This window comes from Pan paniscus, chromosome 1 (assembly GCF_029289425.2).
Source record: "Pan paniscus chromosome 1, NHGRI_mPanPan1-v2.0_pri, whole genome shotgun sequence".
Taxonomy (NCBI): Eukaryota; Metazoa; Chordata; class Mammalia; order Primates; family Hominidae; genus Pan; species Pan paniscus.
This window is the reverse complement of record NC_073249.2, coordinates 167,571,669-167,591,955: the sequence shown is the minus strand read 5'-3', so window position 1 is coordinate 167,591,955 and position 20,287 is coordinate 167,571,669.

Below are 20,287 nucleotides of genomic sequence, written 5' to 3'. Positions count from 1 at the left end.
TCAAAACCACTCAACTACATGGAAACTGAACAACCTGTTCCTGAATGACTACTGGGTACATAACGAAATGAAGGCAGAAATAAAGATCTTCTTTGAAACCAATGAGAACACAGACACAACATACCAGAATCTCTGGGACACATTTAAAACAGTGTGTAGAGGGAAATTTATAGCACTAAATGCCCACAAGAGAAAGCAGGAAAGATCCAAAATTGACACCCTAACATCACAATTAAAAGAACTAGAGAAGCAAGGGCAAACACATTCAACAGCTAGCAGAAGGCAAGAAATAACTAAGATCAGAGCAGAACTGAAGGAAATACAGATACAAAAATCCCTTCAAAAAATCAATGAATCCAGGAGCTGGTTTTTTGAAAAGATCAACAAAATTGATAGACTGCTAGCAACACTAATAAAGAAGAAAAGAGAGAAGAATCAAATAGAGGCAATAAAAAATGATAAAGGGGGTATCACCACCAATCCCACAGAAATACAAACTACCACCAGAGAATACCATAAACACCTCTATGCAAATAAACTAGAAAATCTAGAAGAAATGGATAAATTCCTGGACACATACGCCTTCCCAAGACTAAACCAGGAAGAAGTTGAATCTCTGAATAGACCAATAACAGGATCTGAAATAGAGGCAATAATTAATAGCTTACCAACCATAAAAAGTCCAGGACCAGACGGATTCACAGCCAAATTCTACCAGAGGTACAAAGAGGAGCTGGTGCCATTCCTTCTGAAACTATTCCAACTAACAGAAAAGAAGGAATCCTCCCTAACTCATTTTATGAGGCCAGCATCATCCTGATACCAAACCCTGGCAGAGACACAACAAAAAAAGAGAATTTTAGACCAATATCCCTGATGAACATCGATGCAAAAATCCTCAATACAATACCAGCAAACCAAATCCAACAGCACATCAAAAAGCTTATCCACCATGATCAAGTGGCCTTCATCCCTGGGATGCAAGGCTGGTACAACATACAAAAATCGATAAACATAATCCACCATATAAACAGAACCAATGACAAAAACCACATGATTATCTCAATAGATGCAGAAAAGGCCTTTGACAAAATTCAACAATGCTTCATGCTAAAAACTCTCAATAAATTAGGTATTGATGGGACGTATCTCAAAATAATAAGAGCTATCTATGACAAACCCACAGCCAATATCATACTGAATGGGCAAAAACTGGAAGCATTCCCTTTGAAAACTGGCACAAGACAGGGCTGCCCTCTCTCACCACTCCTATTCAACATAGTGTTGGAAGTTCTGGCCAGGGCAATCAGGCAGGAGAAGGAAATAAAGGGTATTCAATTAGGAAAAGAGGAAGTCAAATTGTCCCTGTTTGCAGATGACATGATTGTATATCTAGAAAACCCCATCGTCTCAACCCAAAATCTCCTTAAGCTGATAGGCAACTTCAGCAAAGTCTCAGGATACAAAATCAATGTGCAAAAATCACAAGCATTCTTATACACCAATAACAGACAAACAGAGAGCCAAATCATGAGTGAACTCCCATTCACAATTGCTTCAAAGAGAATAAAATACCTAGGAATACAACTTACAAGGGATGTGAAGGACCTCTTCAAGGAGAACTACAAACCACTGCTCAATGAAATAAAAGATGATATAAACAATTGGAAGAACATTCCATGCTCATGGGTAGGAGGAATCAATATTGTGAAAATGGCCATACTGCCCAAGGTAATTTATAGATTCAATGCCATCTCCATCAAGCTAGCTACCAATGACTTTCTTCACAGAATTGGAAAAAACTACTTTAAAGTTCATATGGAACCAAAAAAGAGCCCTCATTGCCAAGTCAATCCTAAGCCAAAAGAACAAAGCTGGAGGCATCACGCTACCTGACTTCAAACTATACTACAAGTAACCAAAACAGCATGGTACTGGTACCAAAACAGATATATAGACCAATGGAACAGAACAGAGCCCTCAGAAATAATGCCACATATCTACAACTATCTGATCTTTGACAAACCTGACAAAAACAAGAAATGGGGAAAGGATTTCCTATTTAATAAATGGTGCTGGGAAAACTGGCTAGCCATATGGAGAAAGCTGAAACTAGATCCCTTCCTTACATCCTATACAAAAATTAATTCAAGATGGATTAAAGACTTAAATGTTAGACCTAAAACCATAAAAACCCTAGAAGAAAACCTAGGCAATAACATTCAGGACATAGACATGGGCAAGGACTTCATGTCTAAAACACCAAAAGCAATGGCAACGAAAGCCAAAATTGACAAATGGGATCTCATTAAACTAAAGAGCTTCTGCACAGCAAAAGAAACTACCATCAGAGTGAACAGGCAACTTACAGAATGGGAGAAAATTTTTGCAACCTACTTATCTGACAAAGGGCTAATATCCAGAATCTACAAAGAACTCAAACAAATCTACAAGAAAAAAACAAACAACCCCATCAACAAGTGGGAGAAGGATATGAACAGACATTTCTCAAAAGAAGACATGTATGCAGCCAAAAGACACATGAAAAAATGCTCATCATCACTGGCCATCAGAGAAATGCCAATCAATACCACAATAAGATACCATCTCACACCAGTTAGAATGGCGATCATTAAAAAGTCAGGAAACAACAGGTGCTGGAGAGGATGTGGAGAAATGGGAACACTTTTACACTGTTGGTGGGACTGTAAACTAGTTCAACCATTGTGGAAGTCAGTGTGGCGATTCTTCAGGGATCTAGAACTAGAAATACCATTTGATCCAGCCATCCCATTACTGGGTATGTACCCAAAGGATTATAAATCATGCTGCTATAAAGACACATGCACACATATGTTTATTGTGGTACTATTCACAATAGCAAAGACTTGGAACCAACCCAAATGTCCAACAATGATAGACTGAATTAAGAAAATGTGGCACATATACACCATGAAATACTATGCAGCCATAAAAAAGGATGAGTTCATGTCCTTTGTAGGGACATGGATGAAGCTGGAAACCATCATTCTCAGCAAACTATCACAAGGACAAAAAACCAAACACCACATGTTCTCATTCATAGGTGGGAATTAAACAATGAGAACACATGGACACAGGAAGGGGAACATCACACACTGGGGCCTGTTGTGGGGTAGGGGGAGTGGGGAGGGATAGCATTAGGAGATATACCTAATGTTAAATGACGAGTTAATGGGTGCAGCACACCAACATGGCACATGTATACATATGTAACAAACCTGCAGGTTGTGCACATGTACCCTAAAACTTAAAGTATAATAAAAAAAAAAAGAAAACAGTAATTACTAGGTCAAAGTCGAGTTAAGAAAAATAGAATCACTCCAAATAATTCAATAGAGGAAATGTAATTTGAGGAACTAATTCCATATGCTTTCAGAGAGCTAAAGGTGCAAACATGGAATAGAGGGGCAACCCAGAGACCCACTGTCACCCTTAAGGGTGGCAGGATGGATGAAAGAAGTGCTATGATCACTAAGAAGCTACCAAAGCCACATAGAGGGAGATGAAAACATTGAGAAGACACAGCCTGGACATGCTGCCTAAGTAAGCAAATCCCATTCCCAATCTCTTTCCTAGTGCCTTCTGTTGGCCATTCCTCATGGAGTGACAGAAAGGAAGAATGCATGAGAAATATAGTTTGCAGGGTTCAGCCCCTTGCAATACAAAGAAGATCACAGCAAGTGGTGAATGGATCCAAGATCAAGAAGAAAATGGCAGAAATCGATATTTATAACTTCACTTTGAAAAGAGAGCCACAGTTGACATTCTGGCATATTTACCTTTCATCTTCCTTTTATATATTTTTCATGTGCATAATGGAGGTCATACAGGTTTTGCAAGTCGATGTTCTTTTTTCTTCACTCAGTATTATTTCTTGTGTTTTTCCGCATCATTCAAAATTTTATGAATTTGGATGCATACTATTGCATTTTATGGAGGTACTATAATTTATGTAGTCATTTCTTTATTATTGGACACAAAAAATGTGTCCATCAAAGCAATCTTTTAAAAAAAGACCAAAATTGGAATACTTAACAGATTTCAAGACTTATTATAGAGCTACAGTAATTAAGACAGTGCAGTTTTGGTATTAAGTTAGAAAAACAGAACAATAAAATAGATTATAGAGTCCAGAAATAGATCCCCACACATAGGGTCATTTGACTTAAAGCTTTGCAATTCAGTATGAAGAAGACCATCTTTTCAATAAATAATGCAAGTTTTCCTTATTTTCTACATTGACACTCAGTTTACATTTATATTGAATTTATATTGAATATCAGTGTGGAAAATAAAGGAAGCTTGATCTTTACCTCAGGCCATGCACAAAAATTAATTTAAAGTAGATTAAGAACCAAAATGTGACGTCCAAAGCAGTCAAGCTTCTAGCTGAAAATATAGAAGAATATCTTCCTGGCTTTGATATAGGTAAAACGTATTAAATAAGACACAAAAAGAATTTACCCTAAAAGAAAAAAATTATAAAATTGATTTTATTAATGTTGGGAATTTCTGTTTATCAAAAAGCAAATAGGCAAGGCACAGAGTTAAAGGTGCAAACAGAGGCTAGAGAAGCAACCCAGAGACCCAGGTTGGCATTATTTATAATACATATATCCAACAAATCACTCATACTCAGAATGTATAAAGAACTCCTTCCAAAATTAAATAACAAAAACACAACCCAATTTTACAAAGCAAAATTATCTAACAGATATTGCACAAAAGAGGCTGTTCAAATGGTCAAGCAGATGGAAAGGTGTTCAATTTCATTAGCTATAGGAGAGAAATTCAAGATAAACCCACAATTAAAAACCATTACAAACCATGGCTAAAATTAATAAGCCTGACAATATCAAGTACTGTCAAAGATGTGGAGTAACCGGAACTCCTCTTATAAATTAGTGATGTCATTGTAAATTGGTTCAAGCGCTTTGGAAAACAGTTTTTTAGTATCAATTAAAACTTGGATACAGCAATTCCAATTCTGGTATTTACTTATGAAAAATAAAATGATATATTCATTAAAGACATGCACAAAAATATTTAGCAACTTTATCATAATGGCTGCATACTAAAAACAACATGAGTATCCGGCAGGAGGATGAGTAAGCAAACTATGATAGATTCATACAATGAATGACTGATTCATACAATATAATAGAACACAATAATATAAAAGAACAAGCTATTGTTATACACCAAAAATGGATGAGGCTTACAAACATTAAGCTTGATGAAAGGGTTAGTCACAAGAGAAGGCCTACTATATGATTTTCTTTATATGAAGTTCTTGAAAAGGCAAAATTAATCTATGTTGATGAAAATTAGATAGTAATTACTTCTAGGTATGGACTATTGACAAGAAGGAGGCATATGGAGTACTGGAAAGGTCCTATAGCTTGATATGGGTGGTGGTTACATGGGTATATTTATATTTAAAAATGTATTGAGCTAAACACTTTAAATTTATTGAGCTAAACACTTAAGATTTGTGCACATTGCTGTAAGTAAATTTTACCTTTAGAAGTATAAAAATATTTCCCAGGATAAATAATATGTTAATGCCTACCTTTGTGCATAGATCTTAACCCATATATCTGCCTACATAAATGGTGAGGCAGTGTAGTATGGTATTAAGTGAGCCAACTCTGAAGTTAGACTGTATGGGTTTAAATTCTAGCACTGCAAATTGCTACCTGTGCAAGTGTAGGCATGACATGTCAACTCTACTTTCCTTGCTTTTTTCCTCATCAGTAAAATGGGACAATAATAGTACCTACCTCACAGAGTTAATGAAGTTTAACTGTTCAACTACCTGTAAAGCACTTAAAATAATTGCCTGTACAGACTGTACAGACTACGCACTGAGTTGTGTTAGCTATTAATCTCATTTTTAGTGAAATTCTGAGATTAAAGAATAAAGTTTGAAGTTTCTTGATATGTCACAAAAGTTCTTTCCAAATAGTTTATACTTTAATCAGCAACCTCTGGAGGCCCTGGCAGATTATCAAATGAAACAAAGTGTGTTCAGGTATTACTGAATGCTAATGCAAAACAACAAATCATTTTAATTAGGAAATAACCACTCAGACTTGAAGCTTTAAGGCAAGCACAAAACAATGCTGAAGGCGGCTAGATATGGAGATTTAAAACTAACTTGCTCATGTAAACTTTTTGTTTCACAGATTCCATCTTGAAATTGCTGTCACTACTTTGGCACTTGCTTTTCATTCTGAGCCCTGTTCCTGTTGATTTTCTTCCCCAGTCCCCTCCAACTTCTACTACTGCTTCCTGGCCATCCTCTTATCTTGCCCGGCACTATTCATATGCAGTCTCTATAGCTACTATCAAGTCTTTTTCTTAAATAAATGGTGAAAAAGGGAATTCCAGGCAGAGGAATTAGCACAAGCAAAGATACAAAGGAGAACTTTTATTAAAGCTCATATTATAACTAATCTAGAGACGACTTAAAGTATATGGAAGGATGTGCATAGGTTACATGCAAATACTACACCATTTTATATCAGGGACTTGAGCATCTGCAGATTTTGGTGTCTGAGGGGTCCTGGAACCAAACCCCCATGGATAACAAGGGCCAATGATACTTAATAAGTATTTGCCAAATGAATGAGGGGTGTGTGTGTGTGTGTGCAAATGCACATGACTGTGTGTGCATGTGTACCTAGGCCCCTTGAAAAATTATAAATGCCAGATGTGCTGGTTAATCTCCATTTGCCCTCTCTCCCAGATCCATTCTTTCTGGGTTTTTTTGCCTAGCTCTATGTTTTGGGAGGCTAACTTTGTCAGGTTACATCACATTTGCAATTGGCTTCCAGTTGAGTTCAGCCAATGGGAAGCACCAATGGAAAACAGGAAAACCAGAGCAGAGAGAGGCTGAGACGTTTCTTTGCTGCTCCCTCCTTGCTTTGGTGCCCTTTTTCTGGCAGCAGCTGTGACCCTCTGCAGCTCTTGCTGAAAAGGTGCCTCTCCATGCTTACTGGCTTATCATACGCTATTTCTTCCCTGCCCCCTTTGGCTTTAAGGGACACAATGGCTTCTCACCATTAATATTCTCAGGGTACCTCAAAATCCATTGTTTACTTTCTTAACTTTGCCTTTATTAGTCCTTCATTACAGTCTCTCCCTTTAGACCATAGGAATGAATTCTGATTCCTGCAGAGAACCTGACAATGCGCTTTAAAAATGAAGATTGTTTGCCTCTCCACCCCCCAGCTGCCAGCCCTAGTTTAGGGGGACTCCCTGATGCCCAGCACTTACTGCTCTACTTACTGATCTCTCTTCGCCTACTGGACAGTGAGCATCTTCAGGGCAGAGAAAACATCTTCTCTATCTCTGCATCCCCAGGCTCTAAGAGAGTGCCTGGTCTACACTAAATACTTAATGCAATAGTTATTGGTCCCCCATCTCATCTGTAACATGAAAGCACTTAGGCTGAACCATCTCTAAAATCATTTTTAAGTCTTCTTAAGCAAATAAGGCAAAGAAAATATTCTTTTCTCGATCCCCCCAACCCCACCCCCACCCTTCTGGAAGCATTGCCTAAGAAGATGCAAACACATTTGCCTTCTCTGGGATGATGTTGAAGTTGTCTCTCAGGGAGTAGATGCCTTAGGAAGTCCATATTGAGCAATTTATATTGGAGAAAAGATTTACCACAAAATATCACAGTTCAAATCAGATTTAATAGACCCATAAATGGCTGCTTAACAAGGACATTTGGTTACTGTTACATTAAGTTTCCTAAGGGACTTTGTTCTGTTCTACCAAAAGCCTGCAAAGAGCTATAAAGCACAAGCCTTCCAAATTTGATAAAAGAAAATTCAGTTCTTTTTGGAAATTGTTATTCTTAAGTGACAGTATGAAAACAAGCCTCAAATGTTTTCTTTTCCAGGCACTTCCTTCATGTATTTTGGAGAAAGTTTGGCCTAACTTACAAGGAAACCCCTTAATTGTCCCTTAAAAGTAGAATTGCGTCATTGTGGATAAGACATGGTGTTCAAATAGCTCCCTGGGGGCTGAACTGTGGAAACTCAGCAGGATTTTAATTGTAAGCAGACAATTTGTTTTGGATTGTATGCAGAGCATGAAAATGTAACTGCTATAGGATCTAACAACATATAAGGGGATTAAAGTCTAGTGTTTCTCCACTGCTTTACTTCTTGGTTCCAGCCATCTTTGAGTGATGAACTCATCCTCTAAGGTTATTCTGGGTCCTTTTGAAAATCTGAAATATATCACTTATTAGATCCTGAGCACTCTGAAAGCAGTGCCAGTCTTACTCCCTCCTATATGGCCAGTGCCTAACGTTGTGCCTGGATCATCTGTACCCAATAAATTTAGTATATTTCAGCAACTTTAAGACATACTTCTTTCTATAGTTTAAAAACTCTAAAATGGGAATGCCTCATAAAGTTTATTAATCAGCTTCTCCTTTCTCAGTGGTACATGAAATCATGATGCATATTGCAGTTGATGATATCTTAGCTTCTGCGAAATGTGGAATGCTGAAAGCCTATGGTGAGCCAGATTCTGTGTCAAGTCCTTTAATGCATTATTCATTACACCACAGGATAATAACTCCCTATGGTAGGTATTATTATCTCCATTTGAGAGATAAGGCTCAGAGTAGCGTAGTCAATAGCCCAACCTCACAATTTCTGCTTGGAAAAATGAACTCAAAGTCTGCTACCCAGGCCCATAATCTTTCTATTAGATTGTGCTGTCTCCCAGCGGAAACTTTAGATAAATATATTTTAGAATCAATATGTTAAAATCTAGGATCCTTCATTACAGTTTTAATTTCATTTACCCTGGTGATCAACTCAAGCAATAAATGCCATCCCAATGGGCTCTCAAAAGTGGTCAACATATATTAACCAGTTTGTGTTCTTAGTGACAGAGTGACAGAAACCCATCTTAAACCAAATAAAGCAAATGTAGAATGCACTGAAGTATCCATGGGTATCTCACAGTTCCAAGGCTGGGTGAAGGTTGGATATAGTTGGGGCTCAGGAACAACTGAAACCTGACAGCTGGCAGGTTGACCATGTTGACAGGACAATATCTTATTTCTGCTTCTATGTACAGCTTCATTCTTCTCTTTTGCTGTAGGCTTATGTTTCACACAAATCAAATCCATGGCTCTTGACAGCTTCAGAGAGCTGTATCTTAGAGCTTCAGCTATAGGAAACAGGTTGATACAACTCTTTCTAACCCAAACCTAAAAACCCCAAGGAACCCACTCATTGGCCCAGGGTCCAAGTCTATATACCCCTGGACCAAGCAATGAGGCCTCAGCTGTAGTCACACTTCATTAAGGTGGTCAATCTTACAGTAACTATGTGAAGGGAGGAGGGGGAAAGAAGGGCAAGTCTCAGAAAACAACAGTAGTAGGCAAAAGTCCCTGAATGTCTGTTTTTTGAAGCCACTAGGAATGTCTGGAAGCCATGTTTATAGATCAGCAAAGAAAGGAAAAGTATTTCCATCTGTGGAGGCTGGTGAGAAATGGAATTTAAGATAGGCCTTAAGGATGGTTAGGATTTGGCTATGTGGAGATGGGAGGAGGGAACTTGAAAATAGCATGACAAATAGTCATGATAACCACCCAAGGAAATATGTGCATAATTATAAATTAAAATCAGTGGTAAGGAGGAGATATATATAAGTTAGGGGCAAGAAGACTTGACTTTGTCTGAGGGATTAGGGACAGCTGTCTTGAATAAGTGACATTGAACAGGCAATCACAAGGTGAAGACCAGAGATGCTGGAAAGAGCAACTCTAGGCGGAAGGAAGACATGTGACAAAGATCCTGTGGTTGAGGGACCATAGCAAGACTGTGGCTCTAAAAGGACCAACCTACTTCTAATCTTTCTGGGTCTCAGTTGAAGACCACAAGACCCCTTTGTGCCATCCCAATCAGGTAACTTACCTGCTTACAGCTCTTCTCTTACTCCCTACCTACCACCTACTGCAGCACTTCCCAACTGCCCTAGCATGCACTGCCCTGCCACAAGGGGCTTACAGTCGCTTAAGATACCAGTCTTCTCCCTGGGGCCAAGCATCCTTCTCCATTTACTCTGGTGTACCCTACAAAACCAAAAATACAACAATTTTCTATGTGTACCATAGTGGTTCATTTTATGTGTGAACTTGACTGGGCTAAGGGATGCCCCAAAAGCTGGTAAAACGTGATTTCTTGGTGTGTTAGTGAGGTTTATTTTTGTTTTGTTTTGTTTTGTTTTTAGACGGAGTTTCACTATTGTTGCCCAGGCTGGAGTGCAATGACGCTATCTTGGCTCACTGCAACCTCTGCCTCCTGGGTTCAAGCAATTCTCCTGCCTCAGCCTCCTGAGTAGCTGGGATTACAGGCATGTGCCACCATGCCTGGCTAATTTTGTATTTTTAGTAGAGATAGGTTTTCTCCATGTTGGTCAGGCTGGTCTCAAACTCCTGACCTCAGGTAATCTGCCCGTCTCGGCCTCCCAAAGTGGAGGGTTCTTCCAGAAAAGATTAGCAGTTGAATAGTAGACTGAGTAAAAAAGATGTCCCCTCACCAGTGTGGGTGGCACCATCTAATCCCTTGAGGGTCCAAATAGAACAAAAAGATGGAGGAAGAACAAATTTTCTTTTCCTTCTTGAGCCGGAACATCCATCTTCTCCTACCCATGAACATTGAAGCTTTCGGTTCTCAGGCCTTCAGACTCTGGGATGTGGACCAGTGAGGGCACGCTCCCTCCTCCAATTCCATCCCCATTCCCTGGGATGGTTCTCAGGCCTTCAGCTTTGGGCTAGGAGTTATCACATCAGCTCCCTTGGTTCAGGCGTTCAGACTTGAACTGAAGTACTGAATTACACTACCAGCTTTTCTCAGTCCAGCTGGCAGACAATATATCTTAGGACTTCTCAGCTTCCATAACTACATGAGCTGGTTCCCCTATGAAATATCCTCTTCTATCTATCTATCTATCTATCTATCTATCTATCTATCTATCTATCTATCATCTATCTTCTACTGGTTCTGCTTCTCTGGAGAACCTAATACTTGTACCATGATGTGATAAAAGCTGAGAATCACTGAAGAAAATAAAACTCAAATATCTAGTTTACAACTTAGGTTTCCTCTTTAATTTCACTTCCAGGCATATTCATCACAATCTTTTAGTTCACCTTCCTAATGTAAGAGAAGTATATGAAACTTGATGATGACCTAGTATAATGTACCTTTGACCCACCTTCTGTACTTGCTTTGAGATTGACATTTCTAGGTGCCTCACAAACTAATTCCTGGTGATACAGACCTTTGTCTACACTCTCCTCTTTTCTATGCACAACAGCCATAACAAATTTCTTTCATATTTTTCTCCCAGAACGCCCACCACAACATCCCCATCAAACAAAATTATTTTACACATCTGTACCTTTGTACTTATTCCCCCTTCTTGGAATGCCCTGATCCAAAGCCCTTGGAGCCCTAGTGCTGAGGAATATTAATAAATATCATGAAAAAATAATTAAATATTATTGTATTTGTGAACAAAGAAGATTAGGCCCTAGGTTGAACAGGGTTAAATGGTGCCTTCACCACAGAATTTCTCAGAGCTATAGACAGGGTACGTTGCAGTGTGAATTTCTAGGAAGGGTGTTTGGTATCCTGGGTTTCTCCAAACTACTTAACCACAAAGTCATTGTCGGTAGAACATCTGTGGGAGTAGAAATGCTCCCAAGGTCACATAGATGAGAATATGTGGATATGTGGGATTTGAATTTAGGATGGAAAGAAGTAGAGAAGAAAAAGGAAAAAGAGAAGGAGACAGCAAAGGCAGACGAGAAAAAGGAAGAAGAGAAAGATGAAGATCCCTCTCCAAAATCTGGAAATTTGCCAAGTTGTCCCTATCTATAAGTAAATATTTTCTTCCTTGGCAGAGTCCCCCAGGGTTGGGCTGTGTGTGGAGGGTGAAAAATACGCAAACAAAGCCTGTCCTACTGCCAATCAGAGGCAGGCCTTGTTAGTAACCATCCTAGTGGGTGAGGAGTGAGTCTCTGCTTTCCTGTCAAGTTCCCAGCTGCAGGAAGGATTGCCGGCACTTACAACTTGGCTGTGATGATGCCTTTTGCAGCACCTTTCCTTCCTAATCTCAAACAATAGCCCTTCTTGCACTGATCAGAGTTCACTTAAAGAATAAGATTTAAAAAGCAGGTGACCGTTGGCATTATTACTTGATTATTTTACCAGAATTGTGTTTGCCACCAAGTTGAAATTAGTGTTTTAACCACTAGAACCAATAATATATTAATTAATGTTATTAGTCATTATTACCAAATATTAAGCATCTTCTATGTATCAGGAACAGTGCAAGGTAATGTGCTTAGTGAGTATTCAAACAATGGTAGCAAGATTTTTATAAGTATGCTTTCTTTGTCCTCATAACTGTATGACCTGCTTTACCAACTTGGGGTTCAATTAATGTCATATTATTATTATTTAAAATTAAGATGAGCTTAGCTCAGACTCCCCTCTCTTTTTGCTTCCTCCTTTTAAATTGCTTTCTTAATCCAAAAGCCCAGTACTATTTGTAACACCCCTGTCATCAGAAGACTGATAAGGTTCATAAATTTTAAAAGGAGAGCTTTATTTTTCATAGTGTTGCAGCCTACAGGGTGGACACTCTGACAGGCTGAGAAGTGTAGCCTCTGGTCAGAAGCCAGAAACAGGCACCTTGAGAGAGAGGCAACGGGAACAGGAATTTATGCTGAGCAGAGTGACCAAATACACATATTTAATAAGCTGTTGGAGGAGTCCTAAATACTTATGAAAGGAGAAGTGTGTGCATAGCAAGTAAGCTTCATGCTTCCCCAGGGAGCCCATGTTAAAAAGGAAATGGTTGTGTTTGCATGATCTGAGGGTGGAATTTTCAGCCCTCTGACATTAAAAGGTGAAAAAGAGGATATGAAAAACCTTACTGCGCGTTCTCCATAGACTGGCCAGAACCACTCTATGGTTCTCTTATCATGCCAAATATAAGGGGCAGTGTAATGCAGTTGGTTATCAGTGATGGAGTCTTTTTAAAGCGCTGGTTTCTGCTTAGCCCTTAGAAAAGAAACCCTAATGGCAGTTAGCAAGGGAGGGCATATAATGAGGTGTGCCTGACCTCCCATCCCAAGTCATGTCCAAAAACTCAGTTTTCAAGGTTTCTCTGGGGTTTACTTGGCCAAACAATGGTCCTTTCAGTCAGTTGAGGGGCTTAGAATCTTATTTTTATTCTTAGTCCTCACAGGGAAGTTAGGAGAGTCTGGTCTGTCTATGAGTGGCTCTATTTTCAGTAACTTTAGCTTCTGACACTATTACATGAGGTCATCATCACAGTCTGGTCCTTTCTAGTTATTTTCATTCTCACTTTCTGCCTCAGTGATATCCAGCTTAGTCCCATTCAAAGGTGCAGGAGATCTTTTAAAGAAGGACAATACAACTTTCCCAGTGTTATTCTTGGCCAAAGGTGCTCCACACAGATGCTCCCAACTATCCTCAAATCATGCCCACCAGCAGAATCACAGGCCACATATGTGGTTGAAATGAATCTTCTTTTGTGACCATCTAAGTGCTGGTATTAAACCTGTATCATCAGTTCAGAAATGTCCTCATAGGTAGATCCTGTTAGGAAACCTCTGTGTCCTTTGTGCCAGTAGACTTCAGCTGGGGCCATCTGTAATTATTGGAAAGAGTGTAATAAATTTGAGAATCCAAAGAAAAGTCCAGATCTCAAGTCTTTCATGCCCAGGACCATTTGGGTTTCTATGCAAATTTGCCTACTTCTATCCAAGTGATCCTCTCAGCATAGCAAGGCAGGCAGCCTGTCTAAGCAATAGAAGATGATTCTTACAGAATTCCTTCCAGTTGTGGGTCCCCACTGCCTTATGTTTGCAACTTAGAAGGGCCATCAAGTGAAGGCACTTTTCTCAGAACAAAGAAGAAATGACAGTTTATTTTTAAAAATCTATTTTGTATCCACCTAATCAGGCACTCCACTATAGTTAGACTTCTATCCTTTGTCTGGCTTACTGGCTCTTTCTCTTTTTCTAATGCTCTAAATGTGAGTTCATAACCCTCTGCTTTTTTTTCTTTCACTTAGCAACTGAATCCCAGCTCCTAGCATCGAATGTGACTCTACAAGTCTCATTCCCTTCCCTGAGCTCTGTTGTGTACCACCCTCCTGGAGTCTGTCACTTAGATGGTACCTGTATTAATCCATTTTTGCATTACTATAAAAGCCTCTATAGTCTCTATCTGAGACTCTAGTAATTTGTAAAGAAAATAGGTTAATTGGCTCATGGTTCTGCAGGCTGTACAGGAACCCTGGTACTAGCATCTGCCTGTGATGAGGGCCCCAGGAAGCTTACAGTCATGGCAGAAGGCAAAGGGGAAAGCAGCACATCTCCTGGGTAGAGAGGTAGGAAAGAGAGAAAGGGGAGGTGTCACGCTCTTTTAAACAATCAGATCTTGGTGAACTCAGAGTGAGAACTCATTCATTACTGTGACAATGGCACCAAACCATCCTGACGGATTCACCCCTATGGCCCAAATACCTCCCACCTCCAAGACCAGGGATCATACTTCAACATGAGATTTAGAGGAGACACATATCCAAACCATATCAGTACCCAATACACTTTTATTGAATACATTCCTTATCTCTAAATGCCAAAGAATGTCTTCCATTTGTATACCCCTCTTTCATCAGAAACTAAGCCTGTCTAAAACAGCTTTTCTTCCGATAGATATCGACTCTTTCCAAGTATAGTCAGTGGTGCCACCAATTTCTCAACCACATTGCAAGTCTGGAGGAGCATCTTGGTCAATTCCTCCCTTCCACCTACTGATCTACTCTGGCCAGTTTCCTTATCTGTAAAGTGGGGAGAATATCTACCTCCTAGGACTCTTGTTTAGACTAAATGTGTTAACATGTAAAAAGCACCAGAACAATACCTAATATATAGAAGCCAATACATGATAACTATTATTATTTTTATATTTAGAAACCAAAATTACTACATATGGTGTGACATGGAACTTGTTATAGACACCCTGAAGATATAGGATGGACCCCCACCCAAAATGTGGTTTGCACAAGAGTGATGGCATCACACATGCCCCAAGAGGGAATGAAAAGGTTTGTAACTCATATAATGAGGCTTTCTTGGGAGGGCAGATTACCTTCAGGCAGGTAAGAAAGTGGCTTGAGAGAGAAGGAAAAGGAGACTTGGGGTTTATATGGTGGCTGGGGTGTGGCTAAGGTGAGGGTTCCCATGCATGGTTTGAGTTTCCCACTGTGGCAAAGCAGGGGTTACTGGTCTTTCTTACCAGCTTGCCCAGATGTGAGAAAAAGGAGAAGAGGGAGGATAAGGCTTAAAAGCTGTCAGCAGTGTTAAAGTTTATGAAAGGCCATTGTTTTGGACTGAGCTTCTGTACTTTTCCAACAGACCAGACCAAACCAGAAAGGACGCATTCATGTAAGGTGCCATGCAATCAAACTAAACTCTGAAATAGAGCAGTTTAAACAACAAAACAGGAGAATCATAGCAACCAACCAGAAGGAGCCATTTACCTGAGCTGCATAATGGAGTCCCTCTAATTTAATCCTATAAGAAAATAACTTTGAAAGGACCAATTCTCTTTTCATTCTCTTTTCCTGCTTTCTTCAGCCTTTTTCTGCCCATAAAACTAACCCCCTCTGCTCAGTTCATCAAAATTCTACATTCTAGAATCATAAATAGAAGCCGATTCAATCTTTAAATTTGTTGCAATTTTGTCTTTTGACAACAATCAAACATTACAAAAAAGTAGAGTCAGACTCTTCGTCACAGAAATAGTAGGGCAGATCACAACCAATCAGCTACAAGATATTTTCAATTTTTCATTTGAATTGTCTTTAATATGCATTTCCTCCTTCCCCTTCCCATAATCTTGATTGAAGATCCTAATCATTTCAACTATAAGTAACACAAACTCTCTGGCTTCTCTATCTCTATTTGTCCTTTCTTCTCTTGCCCTTCCTGCTCTCAACCATCTTTTTGCCAACGTAATAGCTCAAAGATGAGTTTTCCTTCTCTCTGCAAAGTTTAAAGTGGTTTCCCATTTGATGGTTTTGAAACACACTCCAAAAATTCTTTGACACCCTCCCCAGAAAGAGGCAAGGTCTATGTCCCCTACCCTTAATTCTGTTTTAACCAATGAGGTACAGTAGAAGGAATGTATGTGATTTTCCAAACTTGGTCAGTAAAGGCCATGTAGGTCTACCTGATTTTCTTAGGATTCTTCCCCTGGGGGAAGCCAGATACCCCCTAAGAGGTCTGACTCCCTGAGATCCCCATGTTATACCGGGTATGTGCAGGGTCTCCTGTTGATAGCCTCAGCTGAGCTCCCAGCTGGGAGCCAGCATCAACTACTGCCATGTGAATGAGCCATCTTGGGCATCCAGCCCAATCAGCCTTTAGATGGTTATAACCTCAGCAGGTATCTGACTGCAATCTAGGAGAGACCCAAAGCAAAAACTTCATAGTAAGCCCTTCCCAAAGTCTAACCTACAACACTAAGTAAGTTAAATGGTTACTGCTTTACATTTCTAGTTTTAGGTAATTCATTATGCAACATTATAACTGAAACACCCTTATTTAGGCATGAAAAAATTAGGACTGCCAACATATATATATATTTTTAATTATAGAGAAAAATAAAGTGAACACATGTCCAAGATCAATCTAATTCATGAATGAAAAAGCACATTTGTAAAGATCATCTACAAAAACGTGTGAGACACTGGTGTTTATATGCACTGAAGAAGGAATGCTGGATGTGTCTTTATAATAGAAAAATTCATGTTCCTTTGGGTATACACCAAGTAATAGGATTGCTAGGTTGAATGGTATCTATATTTAGGTCTTTGAGGAGTTGCCATATGGTCTTCCACAATGGTTGAACTAATTTACACTCCCACCAACAGTGTATAAGTGTTCCTTTTTCTCCACAAACTTGCCAGCATGTTATTTTTTGACTTTTTAATAATAGCCATTTTTATGGGTATGAGATGGTATCTCATTGTGGTTTTGATTTGTATTTCTCTAATGATAAGTGATGTTGAGCTTTTTTCCACATGATTGTTGGCCACATGTATGGCATGTCTTCTTTTGAAAAGTGTCTGTTCATGTCCTTTGCCCACTTTTTAATAGGGTTGTTTGGGATCTTTTTCTTGTAAATTTGTTTAAGGTTTTTATAGATGCTGGATATTAGACTTTTGTCAGATGCATAGTTTGCAAACATTTTCTCCTATTCAGTAGGCTGTCTGTTCACTCTGTTGATAGTTTCCTTTGCTGTACAAAAGCCCTTTAGTTTAACAGATCCTACTTGTCACACATGTATGCATATGTTCACTATAGCACTATTCACAATGGCAAAGACATGGAGTCAACTTAAATGACCATCAATGGTAGACTGAATAAAGAAAATATAGTACATATACACCATGGAATCCTATGCAGCCATAAAAAAGGAGATAATGTCCTTTGCAGGAACATGGGTGGAGCTGGAAGCTGTTATTCTTAGCAAACTAACACAGGTACAGAAAACCAAACATTGCATGTTCTCATTTATAAGTGGGCTCTAAATGATGAGAACACATGGGCACATAGAGGGGAACAACACACACTAGGACCTATCAGAGGGTAAAGGGTAGGAGGAGGGAGAGGATCAGGAAAAATAACTAATGGATACTGGGTTTAATATCTGGGTGATGAAATAATCAGATAATAAACCCCCATGACTCAAGTTTACATGTATAACAAACCTGCACATGTATCTCTGAACTTAAAATAAAAGTAAAAAAAAAAAGTTGGAATAAAATTGCTGGGTTAAACACAAAACTTGTCAATGTCCTACAGGGAAATAAAATCTTAATCTTTGCGGTTACTTTCTTCCAAATAAAATTATTTGCACATGTGCTGGAAAAAATCTATAAGTTATGTTTCTTCACAGACTCTGGACCTTAAACAACAGAAAACACTGAGTCAAACAATAGTGCACTTCCACAGAGAATTAAATAATCCTTGGGTATGGCTATTACACAATGCACTCCAATGTAATATTGAAAGAACACACAGCTAACAATTTGTCTAAGTTTTTAATATTTTTAATAGGATCTACACTAGATCTCACCTTTTCATAAAGGTCTTTTAAAGGTTGAAAACAACCCAGGTACAAGTGGTGAAGCAGTGGAGATTCAATCTCCGTGACAGACAGTGAGAAAGAGATTTTTAAGGGAGGAGTCTATCCTAGCACCTTCAAATGACATCATGACATCACCTGTCTCCTCCTTGTATTGTGACTGTCATTTAGCAAAATTTGTGGTTTTCAAATATTTTGGGGGTTAGAGAACCAACTGGGTATCTTTCCACTGGAAATAATGGGACTCTTAATAGTGAAGAAGACTGTGTTTGGGAAATGTCCTGAGAATTGGATTTTCAGATTCCATCACAGAGTGATGTATTTAATCTAAGCAGGAAATATTTGCATGGAAAAGCAGAGCATGCACAGGACTAGAAATCCCTTTTTCAAGCGACCACTTAGTAGCTGAATCACTTCATCTCCCTAAAAGCTGGTTTCCTGAGCTGCGAAATGGGGCCAATAGTACTTTTCTTACTCAGAGAGAGCTTTGGAAATGGGACAGCTCTGTTCACAAGTAAAGGATTACTATTATTACCTATGTGAAAACACAAATGGTAGAAAAGGAAAAAATTCATTCAAGTAGCTTGCTGTGTCAATGCAGCCCCGCCCAACTGGCTAGACCAAAAATTTTTAGTGTAACTGACTACTACCCATGGAATTGCCTGAATGAACATGTTGTTTTGACATCTACTGACAGGGGTAGCTCCAGAAATCCCCTCTTTACCCCAGCAATGACTCATAAAAAGGGCTCAGAAAAAAAACAAGAATGAGCTGGGGAAGTCTCCTGAGGCTTTAGCAGACTGGGTCAAAAATTGAGCCTCCAGGAAGGAAGGAAGTGCTAAGGCAGGCTTTGGATTTGCACAGAAGTGAACTGAAACATTGGCTCTGCCACTGTGTGGCCCTGTGATTAGGAAAGTGCCATACTCTCTCTGAGTTTAGTGTCCTCACCCAAAAAAATGAAGAAAATAAAACTAATTTCAGTGAATTGATGGGAAATTTGAAATGGTGACAGAAAAATATCAGAGATTTCTTCATACGGTAGTTAATTAAGGAAAAACCCAAATTCCCATCGGTGGCAGAATGAATAAATGCATGTTGGTATATTCACATAAAAGAATATAATCAGCAGCAAAAGAAATAAAGTTCAGCTCTACGCGTCAGAGTAACTGAATCTTTACAATGTAATAATAAATATACATGTCTGAATTATGCATCCAACAAAGGAGTAACATCCAGAGTCTACAAGGAACTCAAACAAATCAGCAAGAAAAACAAACAAACAAACAAACAAAAAACAGCAAAAAAACCCCCAAATAAAGCTATTGAAAAGTGGGCAAAAGACAAGAATGGACATTTCTCAAAAGAAGATATACAAATGGCCAAGAAACATGAAAAAATGCTCAACATCACTGATCATCAGGCAAACGCAAATTAAACCCGTAATGAAATACTGCCTTATCTCAGCCAGAGTGACCATTAAAAAGTCAAAAAACACTAGATGTTCTAATGCTATCCATCCCCCCTCCCCCTACCTAATGTAAATGACGAGTTAATGGGTGCAGCACACCAACATGGCACATGTATACATATGTAAGAAACCTGCACGTTGTGTACATGTACCCTAGAACTTAAAGTATTATATATATATATATATATATATATATATATGTATATACACAGACAAAAAACACTAGATGTTGGTGTGGCTGTGATGAAAAGGGAATGCTTATACACTGCTGATGGGAATGTAAATTAGTACAACCTCTATGAAAAACAGGATGGAAATTTCTCAAAGAACTAAAAGTAGATCTACCATTTGATCCAGCGATCCCACTACTGGGTATCTACCCAAAAGAAAAGAAGTCAATATATCAAAAAGTCACCTGTAAATGTATGTTTATTGCAGTATAATTCACAATTGCAAAGATGTGGAATCAACTTAAGTGCCCATCAACTGAAGAGTGGATTTAAAAAAATGTCGTATATATATATATATATATATATATATA